Consider the following 14578-nt stretch of genomic DNA (forward strand, 5'->3'; position numbering starts at 1 on the left):
GTAAACAAATGACCTGGAATGTGACCACACCTATTAGAATGTAGTTCAACAGATAACTTGTAAACCTTGGCATAAGATTTTTTTTGTTCTACAAAATATACTTTATTCCGCAAAAAAAACATCTCAAAAGGAACATCTCACACATATTAACACTCCATGTAATAAAAAACAACGGCGGAACGGAGATTGATTGTCCGTTATCAATCTTTGCAAGTGGGGGCGAATTTGCGCAATTAACAGAGTCCCTCCAAACCTAGCACTTGCTATTGTCCTTTAATCCCTGTATAGGGCCCAAAGTCCTTTCCAGCGCTCCCTCGCCGTGGGGAAACCCCATTTGGCGACTAGGCGCTTCGTCCTCCTCCTGAGGTCTGATGGGCTCCCGCAGCGCCCGACAGAGGTTGCAGTAGAAGATGCAGTCGAGTTTCATGGGGAAATGTGGGACATCTCGACCCCCTTCCTCGACCGGCTGACACATCCGTGATGTACTCATACTTGCCGTCCCAGACGAAGCCGAAGATCATCCCTTGCAGCGCTCGTCTGAGTCTGGCCGGCAGCGTGTACACCACCGCCAGGTAAACCAAAGCCGGCAGGATGTCTGCTTTCAACACCATCACTTTCCCTGTGTAGGACAGCGACCGCGTTTTCCACAGACCCAGCTTCGCGTTCACCTTGGCGATCCTCTTGGTCTAGTTGTTGGTCTCGTTGTCCTGGCTCTGGAAGGAAACCCCCAGTATTTTGAGGGGCTCCGTGCAGAGCACGAGACCCTCCGGCGCCGTCGTCCTGTACTTCCAGGGCCCGAAGAACTTCAGTTTGCTCTTTTGGCGGTTGAGTTTCGACCCCGAGGCTCTGGAGTATTGCTCCATGACCTGCAGGGCCCTCCTCAACCCCCTGTCCGACCTCAGGAACAGCGTCGTGTCGTCGGCGTACTGGGAGATCTTCTGGGTTTCCCCCGCGCCTCCCGGTATCTCCAGGGTCCCGTCACACCGTCTCTGCTAAGGGCTCTTGAAGAGCAGGGAGATGATGCCCTCCCTCATGGTGTCTCCGAGTTTCACCCAGCGGAAAATCTCCTGCGCCACTTCCACCAGATCTGCCGCCAGGGTGTCCCAGAAGCAGGTGTAGAATTCCTTGGGGATTCCGTCCGGCCCTGGCACCTTGCCATTCTCCATGGACAAGAGCGCCGCCTTCAGCTCCTCGGCCGCGATCGGACCCTCCAAGTCCTCCCTCACCTCCTCAGGTACTCGTGCCTTCAGCTCCTCCAGAAAAGCATCGCCTGCCTCCACCTCCGTCTGCTTTTCTGAAAAGAGCTCCGTGTAGAAAGCGGTGGCCGCTTCTACCTTGTCGCTCTCGTCCAGCACTTCCTCTCCATCTCCCCGTCTCAGGCCGTGGATCACCCTCTTTTTCTGGGCTCCTCGGACCTGATTGAGTTTGCGGAGCCTCTCCTTCAGGTCCCGTGCCCGGGCTGAATTGAAGGCTCCTCCCCCGTTAGCCGAGCTGTACTCCTCCTCTAGTTGTCTCTGGAGTCGTGCAGCTTCCTTCCTCTCCCTGGCCGCCTTCCGTCTGCAGTACGTCTGCGCCAGGGTTCGGGTCCTGTCTTTCACTGACTCCCACCATTCCACCACGGAGCTGTAGCCGTCTCTCAGATCGCCCCAGCTCGCGTAGTCTTTCCGGAACAGTGCCCTGAAGTCGTCTTCCTCCAGTATCTCCCGGTTCAGCTTCCAGTACCCACGACCAAATGCCGGCAGGCTGGTGTTAGCCACCACCGTCAAGCGCTCGTGGTCGGAATACCACGCCGGGGACACCGTCGCCGACTCCAGGGAGCAGGTCGTGTGCAGGAAGATGTAGTCCAGGCGGCTGCACACTCCCCGGGAGTTTTTCCAGGTTGTTCCGGCGTCGTTAGGGCGACACCGTCTGAAGCCGTCTACTAGGGAGAACTGCTTAAGTAGCGATTCCAGCTCTGCCGAGCTAGCGTCGCTCCCCTTCTCCCGGTCGACGTTGAAGTCCCCGCCAAGCACCACCTGTCTGTTGGTGGTGCAGCAGCTGGCCAGGTCAGCAAACACTTCCTTCAGGATAGAGGGTTCTGTTGGAGCATAGACGTTAATTGCTCTCAACTTCTGCCCCCTCCAGTCGATGTGTGCGACCAGGATCCGGCCCTGCACCACCGGGAAGGAGGAAACCAGCGTCATCTCTGGGTTTCCGAGGAGGATTCCCACTCCGGAAGAGTGGACCCCTCCTACACTCCAGCATGATTCTCCCTTCATCCATTCCCTGGTGAATGTCAGCTTGTCGCTTTCATCCTTCAGGTGGACCTCCTGTAAGAAACAAACTGAGAGGCCAGATCATGAAAGACTCCCCGTCTTTTCAACGGGTCTATTAGCCCTCTCACGTTAGTTGTTAGAAAGGTAAGTTTCACAATCATGATTAAACAAGTGAAAGTTGAACCTCCTCTCTTTGTGCTTACAGTGGAAAACTTGGGAGTCTACATCTGGGCACTGTTTAGCCTAGATGTAGCTCCTCTTGTCTGGGTCCTGGGGGGAATATGCTGGGCTCCCTCCAGGTCTCGCTGGGGACTGAAAGGTAAACATGCTGGACAGGTCCAGCCCTACCATCAGTCCCGGCTCCAGGGCGGCTTCAAAGTAATCCTCGTCTTCCTCGAGGATACTCTCCGCCACCGCTTTGGGAAGGGTTTTTTCTTCCCTTTCTCCAGGAGTTTCGGGGACCTCCAGTTGCTCCTGGGCCTCGGGGGAAGGGGGCTCCACTTCCTGGGCTGCCTCTTCCTGTTGTTCCTGGGCCTCGGGGGAGGGGGTTCCGACATCCTGGGCTGCCTCTTCCTGTTGTCCCTGGGCCTCGGGGGAGGGGGTTACCTCTTCCTGGGCTGCCTCCTCCTGTTGTCCGTGGGACTCGGGGGAGGGGGGTTCTGTTTCCTGGGCTGTCACTTCCTGTCGTCTTTGGGCCTTGGGGGGGAGGGTTTCCATTTCCTGGGCTGCCTCCTCCGGTTGTTACTGGGCCTCGGGGGAAGAAAGTTCCGTTTCCTCTAGGACGAGGAAACGGTTCTCCCTTACCACTCTTTTCTTTTGTCCTTCCGAAGGTGGATCCGCCCTGCATCTCTTCTCCCGCTTTCTCTTTCCCTTCTTGCTGGGAGTTATTAGGGCCCTTTCTCCGGTCGGCCATTTTGTCCGTCGTCCTGGCAGCCATCTTGTGGCACTGGTGCAGCTGGGGGTGTGGCCTCGGCAGTTTCGGTTCTCTGCGGGGGAGGTGCGGGTTCTTTGTTCTCACCTCTCTCCCTTTGTCTTGAGACCAGTTTCTGCCCGCCGGCTTCCACCACCTGCGCAAATGAAGGTTTGCTTACCTTGCATTGGTGAAGGAGGTGCCCCTCTTTGTTACAGTTGTGACATCTGACGATGTCACACGTGTTCTCCTTGTGGCATCCTGGGGTAGTAAAGGTACCCCCTGTCGGCTCCGATGTTGAAGCGGGCCGGGGGGTGCTGGAAACCGTCGACGCCCTCTGGGTCCTCTTTCAGGAGGACTCGGTACTGGCGTTTGCCATACCAGACGCCGCAACTGTCCCTGATCTCCGTCGGTTTGCCCACCACAGTTACATACCTCCCTAGGTACGCTGTTACCAGTTCCATTGGTTCATAGGGGTTGTATGTGAGGACTGTGATGGTCCTCTGGTTTGTCTTCCTCATAGGCTCCGGCCTGAAATCAGAGAAACCGGGGTGCTTACCTTTTTCTCTGATCATTTTCGTTGCCTTTTCATATGAGGCGTCCGTGGCCATGTAGGCCTCCATGTATCTCTCTGCCTTGTTGTCTTGCAGGCAGTAGAGATCTCCGGCCACCAACTGCAGGATCCCTCTCAGGAAGGTAATGAAAAAGGATTTCACAGTTGGCATCGTCTCTGTTTTCTTGGTCCAGTGGAACCGGATCAGTGTCTTCTTGTCTGCCATCTGGAAAGGAGAAAAAAGAAAAAAGGAGAGAAAGAGAGAGAGCAAGGTCCTGTGGAGAGGAGGGTTTAGCTGCTAAAGGAGCAGCGAGGGAGCCCTGGCCTTTGTCCTTGTGGGCAAAGCCCAGCTAGGTGCAGGCGCAGGAGGAGAGAGAGAGAGGGAGCGGATAATGCTTCCGAGTCTCCAGGAAGAAACTAAGAACTGCGGGCAGGCCACGAGTACCTACTCCCCGCCAAGAGGCCAAGGAGGCAGAGAGAGAGAGAAGAAGCGGATAGCGCTTCCGAGTCTCGAGGAAGAAAGCAAGCACTGCGGGCAGGCCACGAGTACCTACTCCCAGCCAAGAGGCCAAGGAGGCGGAGCAAGAGAAAGGGGGAGGGGAGAGGAGAGAGCAGAGAGAGAGAACGTTGCTGCCGGATCCCACCCAGCTCAGCTGCTGCTTGGCCTTAACCCCCTAGGCTCAACCTAGGGCGATACCAGCTCAAGCACTCTTCAGGATCTTCGATCGCCTTCTAGAACTTTGGAAAGACAGGAACTGCGGGCATGCCACTTGAACTTGATCTTAGCCAAAAGGCCGATAAAATTGGATTCCAGCTCACTGGCCCTGCAAAACTTAGTTCAAGACTTAAAACTCTCAGACACATATAGATGTATATATCCCACAACAGCAGGATATACATGGTCAGGGAGGAATAGCAGCTCCAGAACTGACTATTGCTTTGCCTCAGAGAGAGTGAAAGTTGTTGGGGTCACTCTTCAGCCTGTCTTCTTCTCAGATCATCAAGCTTTAGGGTGTAGAGTGGAACTCCAGGGCGGGACTTTCTTTGGCCCAGGCCTCTGGAAACTCAACACAAAGCTGCTAGAGAATGACGGGGTAGTATCCTGCTACAAGGAGAAACTATCACAGTGGCTGTCCTTGCAGTGTCTGTATGGGTCAGTAGGAGGATGGTGGGAGGAGGTGAAGGTGAGGACGAGGGTCTTTTTCATGGCTGAGGGAAGGAAGGCTGCCAGACGGAGAGGAGTGTTAGCCAGGAAACAGAGGCAGCTGCAGCGTCTCTACACGATGCTGCACAGTGGCTTCGATGTGCTCGAGGATATCACCCTTTTAAAAAAGGATGTCTGGAGCATAGCGGAAGAAAGTAGTCGAGGAGTGCTGTTAAGAAGCTGAGTGCAGTTCTTGGAAGAAAATGAGAAGTGTACTCGCTTCTTTTTCAGGAAAGTGGTAGGCTCCAAGTCTGTCATGGAAAGTGTAGTTGATGAGGAGGGAAGAGAGAGTACAGAGCTGAGTGCTATCCTCTCCTGCATTGAGGCCTTCTTGTCACGGACGTCCAAGGGGCCTAACCGTAGGTAGCAGGAGGGCGGAAAAAGACCCATATGCGTAGCGGCGAGACGGGAAAAAGGCCCGGGCTCATTAGTGCAAATAGTTCAGGAATGCCGTATAGAAACCTGTGCCCTCAGGGAGCGGATGTGGGGCGCCCTGGTGCTAGGCAGGTCTCAGGACATCCAAACGTCAGTGCTGAGCGAGGACAGAGTGCAAGACCCGGAAATATTTAGCCAAAGGGAAAGAGAGGGACAGGAAAGACAGCAGACCAGAAACAAGGGACAGGACAGGGAAGGACCGCCCTCTGGCTGCATAGGGCGTGACACTTCTACACAAGACTGTACAGCTCTACAGAGGTAAAGGATGAAGAAATTCATTTTTTTACCTCAAAGCTAGAAAACATTTTGAGTGAAGAAGATAGGGAAGTACTTGAGGAGGATTTGACAGTAGAAGAGCTGAGAGGCTATTTGGAGCTTACAGAAGGGGAAAACTCCGGGTACTGACAGGCTCCCTAGAGGGGCGTCTGCTTTTACTACTTGCATGAATGAAGGCAAAAAAAAGCCAATCGATGTGAACGAACGGCGCTTTACAGAGGAGTACTGCCTGACTGGATCGTTGATGAACGACAGAGGCCACTCCGACCTCTTCTCGGTTTTCTTCAGTGACTTACTAAGGATCTTCTTCACATTCGCCCATGCAGGGGAAGCCAGTTACACCAAAGCAAACGAAGGAAAGTGCATTTCAAGCAGAGACCAGGAGGGACTTGTTTACACTGAGAGTGGTCGGAGAATGGAACAATGCGCCCAGCCCTGTTGCTGGAGCCGATTCTTGATGAGATCTTGGGCTCACTAAGAGGCCCCCGCTGGATGCTAATCTTTCTGTTGTTCTTGCAGGTCCTGCGCTGCTTTTGAGCCGACAGAGCTCGTCCTGGTCTGTCGGCACAGCCCAATTGCAAATGATCGGCTCCGCGTACAGAAGGAACGTGCGTTTGGTACAAGAGTGCATGAAGGCACCGGAAACACATTGGGAACAAATGACCGGTCGCTCAAGACCTCTGTGAAGTACAGGAGCGTGCAAAACAAGGCTGTTTCCACCCGGTCTCGAACCAGGGACTTTGCGCACGTTAGGCGAACGTGATAGCCGCTACACTACGGAAACCTGCAGGGACCGCTGCTGGTGTCTCGCTTGCGTTTCGGGCTGAGAAAGGGACGCGTCACTTTAGGCAGGGGGCGCTGGAGAGAGGAACAAAGGGCGTGATGAAACAAAATGCCGAAACCCGGGATCGAACCAGGGACCTTTAGATCTTCAGTCTAACGCTCTCCCAACTGAGCTATTTCGGCGGTGCGCGGAGCCCACAGCCACCTGCTCCAGCCTTCCTGTGTTGCGGCATGAGCGCACCAAGAGGAGCGGGAGAGTGTTGCAGGAATGTCACTCAGAAGGAAAGCCACCCAGGTGCGCCCTCTGAGCTCTGTCCAGCGCATCTTCCTCGCATGGACTCCTGCCTGTGACGGGCAGGAAACAATTAGCAAGAAAGGAACGACACCCCATGGGTGTCTCATGACCACACCTTAGGTTGTGACACGTGCAGGTGTGAGGGGTTGCCGGGCTACTTTGGAGCAGAGCTCGGGCGGAGGGGGGGCGGGAAAGCAGACAAAGAGGTGACACCTCAAGGTCTGCACAATCACAGCTCTCCGCCGCCCCAGGCTTCCGCTCGATAAGCTACTGGACACACCCGCCCCTTCTCACACAGACCATGGAAAAGCCCCCGAGTGGGAGGGCTCTCTCTTCCTCCCAGGAGCTCTTGGACACGACGCACAGACATAGCGCGGGGAGCTGCCGCCTGCAAACACGGCTCCAGGCTGGACTCCACTCCGCAGGAGCCGCAGAGCAGGGGAGATGGGGGCAGCTTAGCTCCTGTGCAGAGACCTGAGCTGTTGTTGCTGCGGACGCTGTCTTTTCTGCACTCGGGGTAGGAGTGAATGTTGAGTTGCCCTTAGAAATGAAGCAGAGCACTTCAACGGCACGGGTGTGTGTGTGTGCGTGCGCCCTGGTGATTCTGGGAGACAGATCGAACCTGGGCTAAAAGAGAGGGGGCTTAGCCCTCTTCCATTTGCTAGTTCAAAGTTGTACAACCCATTTGTATCTGCTAGGCGGTGCAGTCGTCGTCCACAAAGAAGACTTTGAAAAGCCTCGAAGGCAAGTCATTCCGAGTTGGTCGTTTGTGTTTTCCGTTCAGACGCGAAATGCTGAAATGTTCTCTCGGCTCCTCGGTTGTCATTTCTGCTCCGTAAAGGAATCACAGCACGCGTCGCCTTCCAGCACGCTGGGTCGGGACACGATGCCGGGGGTCGGAGCGTGCGACGTCTTCCTTGTTAGTATAGTGGCAAGTATCCCCGCCTGTCACACGGGAGACCGGGGTTCGATTCCCCGACGGAGAGTAGCTTTTCTTTCACCTCCTTAGAGAAAGGACTGCCTTTCACTTCTCTGTTTTCTTTCACAGCGTCGTGCACCTTTTCATTGCTCTTGCTTTCAGAGCCTCCGCACGGCACACGACTCGACATCAGGAAGCACATTGAAGTGAAAGCAGGAAGCGCTGCGACATGCACTGTGCAGATCCCGCCACACTAAGAGGTGAGTGGGTCTGTTCGATGCACAAAGAACGCTTTGATAAGCGTCAAAGGCAAGTCATTCCGAGTTGGTCGTTTGTGTTTTCCGTTCAGACGCGAAATGCTGAAATGATCTCTCGGCTCCTCGGTTGTCATTTCTGCTCCGTAAAGGAATCACAGCACACGTCGCCTTCCAGCACGGTGGGTCGGGACACGATACCGGGGGTTGGAGAGAGCGATGTCTTCCTCGTTAGTATAGGACCTGTCACGCGGACCTGTCACCTGTCCCCACCTGTCACGCGGAAGACCGGGGTACATCAGGACGCGCATTGAAGTGAAAGCAGGATGCGCTGTGACATGCACTGTGCAGATCCCGCCACACTAAGAGGTGAGTGGGTCTGTTCGATCACAGTGCTAGGCGAATCCCCAATCCCCTTTTGTGCGTGGCGACAAAAGAAGTCTGTTTCCGCCCGGTTTCGAACCAGGGACCTTTCGCGTGTGAGGCGAACGTGATAACCACTACACTACGGAAACGGTGGTAAGAAGTGCCCAGCGGCCCAGCACTGAGCTTCGTCAATGCGATTCAGCTGCTTCCAGTGCCTTTATTGGAGTGCGCTGATGGACCGTGCTCTCTCTCCAGAGACCAGCACGCCTGTCATGGACGGAGCAGGAAAGGAGGCGCCACATTCTACAGCCCTCTCCACGCAATCGACGAAATCGGGCTACTGAAGTGGAGAAAATCGCCTCTCCAGAAAGTGCAAATATCATCTTGTATAAAACTTATTGCCGAAGGTCAGCCCTGTCTACCAGAGTAACCTTCCCACCTCCTGCAGCGATGATCAGCTCGTCTCACACGCGAGAAGTTTCGGCTGGAAACAAGCGCCCCCTCTTCTCGCACGTTTTGCACGTTCAAGTAGTTTTAATGCGGCTCCTTCGTACACGGTGGTGATCTTTTGGAAAGCAGGATTCAAAACTGACACGTTCCCATACCGGGAGTTGAACCCAGGCCACCTGGGTGAAAACCAGGAATCCTAACCGCTAGACCATATGGGAGCGCACAACCCCGCTGTTCCGGGCATCATGCAAGCAAACTACATAAATATGAGAAAACGCAAGAGGTGTCACTCAGAGTGTCGAAGGGTCGATGTATACGAGTTGGTAGAATAGGGGCGTCTGCTTTTACTACATGCACAAATGAAGGCAAAAAAAAGCCAATCGATGTGAACGAACGGCGCTTTACAGAGGAGTACTGCCTGACTGGATTGTTGATGAACGACAGAGGCCACTCGACCTCTTCTCGGTTTTCTTCAATGACTTACTAAGGATCTTCTTCACATTCGCCCATGCAGGGAGGCCAGTTACACCAAAGCAAATGCAGGAAAGTGCAATTCAAGCAGAGACCAGGAGGGACTTGTTTACACCGAGAGTTGTTGGAGAATGGAACAATGCGCCCAGCCCTGTTGCTGGAGCCGATTCTTGATGAGATCTTGGGCTCACTAAGAGGCCCCCGCTGGATGCTAATCTTTCTGTTGTTCTTGCAGGTCCTGCGCTGCTTTTAAGCCGACAGAGCTCGTCCTGGTCTGTCGGCACAGCCCAATTGCAAATGATCGGCTCCGCGTACAGAAGGAACGTGCGTTTGGTACAAGAGTGCATGAAGGCACCGGAAACACATTGGGAACAAATGACCGGTCGCTCAAGACCTCTGTGAAGTACAGGAGCGTGCAAAACAAGGCTGTTTCCACCCGGTCTCGAACCAGGGACCTTGCACGTGTTAGGCGAACGTGATAGCCGCTACACTACGGAAACCTGCAGGGACCGCTGCTGGTGTCTCGCTTGCGTTTCGGGCTGAGAAAGGGACGCGTCACTTTAGGCAGGGGGCGCTGGAGAGAGGAACAAAGGGCGTGATGAAACAAAATGCCGAAACCCGGGATCGAACCAGGGACCTTTAGATCTTCAGTCTAACGCTCTCCCAACTGAGCTATTTCGGCGGTGCGCAGAGCCCACAGCCACCTGCTCCAGCCTTCCTGTGTTGCGGCATGAGCGCTCACTCAAGACCTCTGTGAAGTACAGGAGCGTGCAAAAAGAGGCTGTTCCCGTCCGGGTTCGAACCGGGGATTTTTCCGCGTGTGAGGCAAACGTGATAACCGCTGTACTACGGAAACAGTGAGAAAAGGGATGCCCCGGCAGTGAGTATTCAACCTTATTGCATTACTGCTCCCAACCAGTTGATATCAATTTAATTCCTAAGGGTTATGTACTTGTTTTGAGTATCTCATGTAGAAGTTGTAAACAAGTTCAATTACGAAATGGTCTAATGGTCTAAATGAATGATATACCGAACTTATGTCCTCTTGATATGTGTAACTCTTTGTAACTGAATGAATTTATATCTTTTGTATTCTGATAACCCATACGATAAGATCTGTTAGGTTTGCATGCATATTCTATATATTAACAAATGTATCCTTGTGTATTTGTACCTGTGTGTGCGTTGTTTGAGTTATGTCGCATGGTTGGATTCTAAGACCATTAAAAGAATCAATTTTGTGATTTACTGCCACAAAAATAATTGTCCCAGTTAATGCCCAAACCCCTACAGAACTGGTGCCTCGTGAGAGAACACTTCAACAGTGTGTGATATCCTGTCCCAGCCTGTGGAGTAGACAGCGAGCCTGTCTCTTAATAATACTAATAATACAGTGTGTGATTCCCTGCCCCAGCCAGAGGAACAGACAGTGAGCCTGTCTCTCAATAATAATACAGTGTGTGATCTCCTGTCCCAGCCTGGGAAACAGTGAGTCAGCCTCTCAATAATTATAATACAGTGTGATCTACTGTCCCAGCCTGAGGAACACACAGTGAGCCTGTATCTAAATAATAATAATACAGTGCGTGATCTCCTGTACTAGCCTGAGGAATAGACAGCGAGCCTGTCTCTCAATAATGATAACCTAGTGTGGAATGTCCTGTCCCAGTCTGAAGGACAAACAGTGAGCATGTCCCTCAGTAATAATAGAACAGTGTGTGATCTCCAGTCCCAGCAGGAGGAACAGACAGTGAGTCTGTATCTCAATAATAATAATACAGTGTGTGATCTCCTGTCCAAGCCTGGCAAACACTGAGGCTGTCTCTCAATACTAATAATACAGTGTGTGATATCCTGCCCCAGCCTGAGGAACAGACAGTGAGTCTGTCTCTCAATAATAATAATACAGTGTGTGATTTCCTGTCCCAGCCTGGGGAACAGTGAACCAGATACTCAATAATAATAATACAGTGTTATCTCCTGTCTCAGCCTGGGGAACACTGAGCCTGTCTCTCAATACTAATTATACAGTGTGTCATTTCCTGCCCCAGTCAGAGGAACAGACAGTGAGCCCGTCTCTCAATAATAATAATACAGTGTGTGATCTCCTTTCCCAACCTGAGGAACAGACAAGAATGAGCCAGTCTCTCAATAATAATAAAGCAGATTATGATCTGCTGTCCCAGCCTAAGGAACAGTCAGGAAAGAGCAGGTCTCTCTATAACAATAATACAGTTTGTGATCTCCTGTCCCAGCCTGAGGAACAGACAGTGAGCCTGTCTCTCAATAATAATAATACAGAGTATGACCTCCTGTCCCAGCCTGGGGAACAGTGAGCTTGTCTCTCAATAATAATAATACAGTGTGTCATTTCCTGTCCCAGCCTGAGGAACAGTGAGCTTGTCTCTCAATAATAATAATAATAATACAGTTTGAACTCCTGTCCCAGCCTGGGGAACACTGAGGCTTTCTCTCAATACTAATAATACAGTGTGTGATATCCTACCCTAGCCTGAGGAACAGACAGTGTGCCTGTCTCTCAATAATAATAATAGAGTGTGTGATTTCCTGTCCCAGCCTGAGGAACAGACTGTGAGCCTCTCTCAATAATAATAATCCAGTGTGTGATCTCCTGTTCAAGCCCAAGCGAAGACAGAGTGAGCCTATCTGTCAATAATAGTAATTCAGTGTGTGATCTCCTGTCCCAGCCTGAGAAACAGACAATGAGCCTGTCTCTCAATAATAATAATACAGCGTGTGATCTCCTGTCCCAGCCTGAGGAACAGACAGTGAGCCTGCCTCTCAATAACAAGCCAATGTGTGATCTCCTGTCCCAGCCTGAGGAACAGAGAGTGAGCCTGTCTCTCAATAATAATACAGTGTGTGATCCTCTGTCCCAGCCTGAGGAACAGACAGTGAGCCTGTCTCTCAATAATAATAATACAATGTGTGATCTCCTGTCCCATTCTGAGGAACAGACCTTCAGCCTATCTGTCAATAATAATAATACAGTGTGTGATCTCCTGTCCCAGCCTGGGGAACAGTGAGCCAGACTCTCAGTAATAATAATACAGTGTGATCTACTGTCCCAGCATGAGGAACAGTGAGCCTGTCTCTCAATAATAATAATACAGTATGTGACCAACTGTCCCAGACTGAGGAAATGACAGTGAGTCTGTCTCTCAATAATAATAATACAGTGTGAATTCCTGTCTCAGCTTGTGGAACATACAGTGAGCCTGTCTCTCTATAATAATAATATAATGTATGACCTCCTGTCCCAGCCTGGGGAATATACAGTGAGCCTGTCTCACTATAATAATAATACAGTGTCTGATCTCCTGTCCCAGCCTGAGGAACAATAAGCCTGTCAATCAATAATAATACAGTATGTGATGTCCTGTCTCCGCCTGAGGAACAGAGAGTAAGCCTGTCTCTCAATAATAATAATTCAGTGTGGGATCTCCTGTCCCAGTCTGATGAACAGACAGTGAGCCTCTCTCTCAATAATTATAATACAGTGTGTGATCTCCTGTCCCAGCCTGAGGAACAAACAGTGAGCCTGTCTCAAAATAATAATAATACAGTGTGGTATCTCCTGTCCCAGCCTGGGGAACAGTGTGCCAGACTCTCAATAATATTAATAATAATAATACAATGTGATCTACTGTCCCAGATTGAGGAACAGACAGTGAGCCTGTCTCAATAATAATACAGTGTGTGACCATCTGTCCCAGACCGAGGAAAAGACAGTGAGTCTGTCTCTAAATAATTATAATAATACAGTGTGGGATCTCCTGTCCCAGCCTGGGGAACAGACAGTGAGCCTGTCTCTCAATAATAATAATACAGTGTGTGATCTCCTGTCCCAGACTGAGGAACAGACAGTGAGACTGTCTCTCAATAATTATAATAATACTGTGTGAGCTCCTGACCCAGCCTGGGGAACATACAGTGAGCCTGTCTCTCTATAATAATAATTCAGTGTGGGATCTCCTGTCCAACTCTGAGGAACAGACAGTGAGCCTGTCTCTAAATAATAATAATACAGTGTGTGATCCTCTGTCCCAGCCTGAGGAACAGACAGTGAGCTTGTCTCTCAATAATAATAATACAGTGTGTGATCTCCTGTCCCAGCCTGAGGAACAGTGAGCCTGTCAATCAATAATAATACAGTATGTGATGTCCTGTCTCAGCTTGAGGAACAGAGAGTAAGCCTGTCTCTCAATAATAATAATACAGTGTGATCTACTGTCCCAGCCTGAGGTACAGACAGTGAGCCTGTCTCTCAATAATAATATAGTGTGTGACCACCTTCTGTGGTCTGTTTCAAATCCGCCCGCGATGAGACACCGAGGAGAAATGAAGAGCCCCAGTCGCGCTAGAAAATCACCCGGGAAAGAGACTTTCAATGTAGGAAAAAAAAGTCGTTAGTAACAGACATAATATGTTTGTTTTGTTTTTTTAATCGCTGCGATGTGTGACTAAGCTCATACGACTAAGAGTTGCCCCCTTTGTCTAGATCTGGTAACCTGCTCGTCGCTGGTGGGCCAGATCGTGTCCCCCGTCACTACACTGGGGCATTAAGACCCCTCACAGACCGCAGGCCCCCTGCTGGCCCCACTGAGAGGTCGAATCCCACCTCCTCCGCTCTCTGCGAAAAGCAGTATCTTCAGGCCCTGACATCCCACCCCTGCCACTCTCTGCGTAAATAAGTATCGTCAGGCCCTGACATCCCACCCCTGCCACTCCCTGCGTAAAGAAGTGTCGTATGGCCCTGACATCACACCCCCACCACTCTCTGCGGAAAGCACTGTCGTATAGCCCTGACACCCAACCCTCCACTCTCTGCATTAAGCACTGTCGTATAGCCCTGACACCCACCCCTCCACTCTTTGAATAAAGCAGTGTCGTCAGGCCCTGACATCCCACCCCCGCCACTGTCTACGTAAAGTAGTATCGTCAGGGCCTGACATCCCACTCCCGCCACTCTCTGTGTAAAGTAGTGTCATATGGCCCTGACACCAATCCCTCCACTCTCTGCATAAAGCAGTGTCTTATGGCCCTGAAACCCTCCCCTCCACTCTCTACATAAAGCAGTGTTGTCAAGCCCTGACATCCCTCCCCCGCCACTCTCTGCATAAAGCACTGCCGTATAACCCTGACACCCTCCCCTCCACACTCTGCGTTAAGCTGTGTTGTCAGGCCCTGATATCCCACCCCCGCCACTCTCTGCGGAAAGCACTGTCATATAGCCCTGACACCCACCCCTCCATTTTTTGCATAAAGCAGTGTCGTCAAGCCCTGCCACTCTCTGCGTAAAGAAGTGTCGTATGGCCCTGACATCCCACCCCCACCACTAACTGTGTAAAGTAGTATCGTCAGGCCCTGACATCCCACCCCTGCC

The 14578-nt window shown here is 51.7% G+C and overlaps 1 protein-coding gene and 4 non-coding genes across 4 annotated transcripts; 1 reads left to right on the forward strand and 4 right to left on the reverse strand.

The window, feature by feature from the left end:
- Nucleotides 1-14578, forward strand: part of LOC138242764 (zinc finger protein 271-like) — a 1399044-nt gene that overhangs the window by 650387 nt on the left and 734079 nt on the right.
- Nucleotides 6527-6599, reverse strand: trnaf-gaa (transfer RNA phenylalanine (anticodon GAA)). Its single transcript has one exon. It is a non-coding gene; the product is annotated as a tRNA-Phe (tRNA).
- On the reverse strand, nt 8327-8399 carry trnav-cac (transfer RNA valine (anticodon CAC)). Its single transcript has one exon. It is a non-coding gene; the product is annotated as a tRNA-Val (tRNA).
- Nucleotides 8847-8918, reverse strand: trnae-uuc (transfer RNA glutamic acid (anticodon UUC)). The gene has a single exon. It is a non-coding gene; the product is annotated as a tRNA-Glu (tRNA).
- On the reverse strand, nt 9781-9853 carry trnaf-gaa (transfer RNA phenylalanine (anticodon GAA)). The gene has a single exon. It is a non-coding gene; the product is annotated as a tRNA-Phe (tRNA).

The sequence above is a fragment of the Lepisosteus oculatus genome, chromosome 14 (genome assembly GCF_040954835.1).
Source record: "Lepisosteus oculatus isolate fLepOcu1 chromosome 14, fLepOcu1.hap2, whole genome shotgun sequence".
In the NCBI taxonomy this organism is placed as follows: domain Eukaryota; kingdom Metazoa; phylum Chordata; class Actinopteri; order Semionotiformes; family Lepisosteidae; genus Lepisosteus; species Lepisosteus oculatus.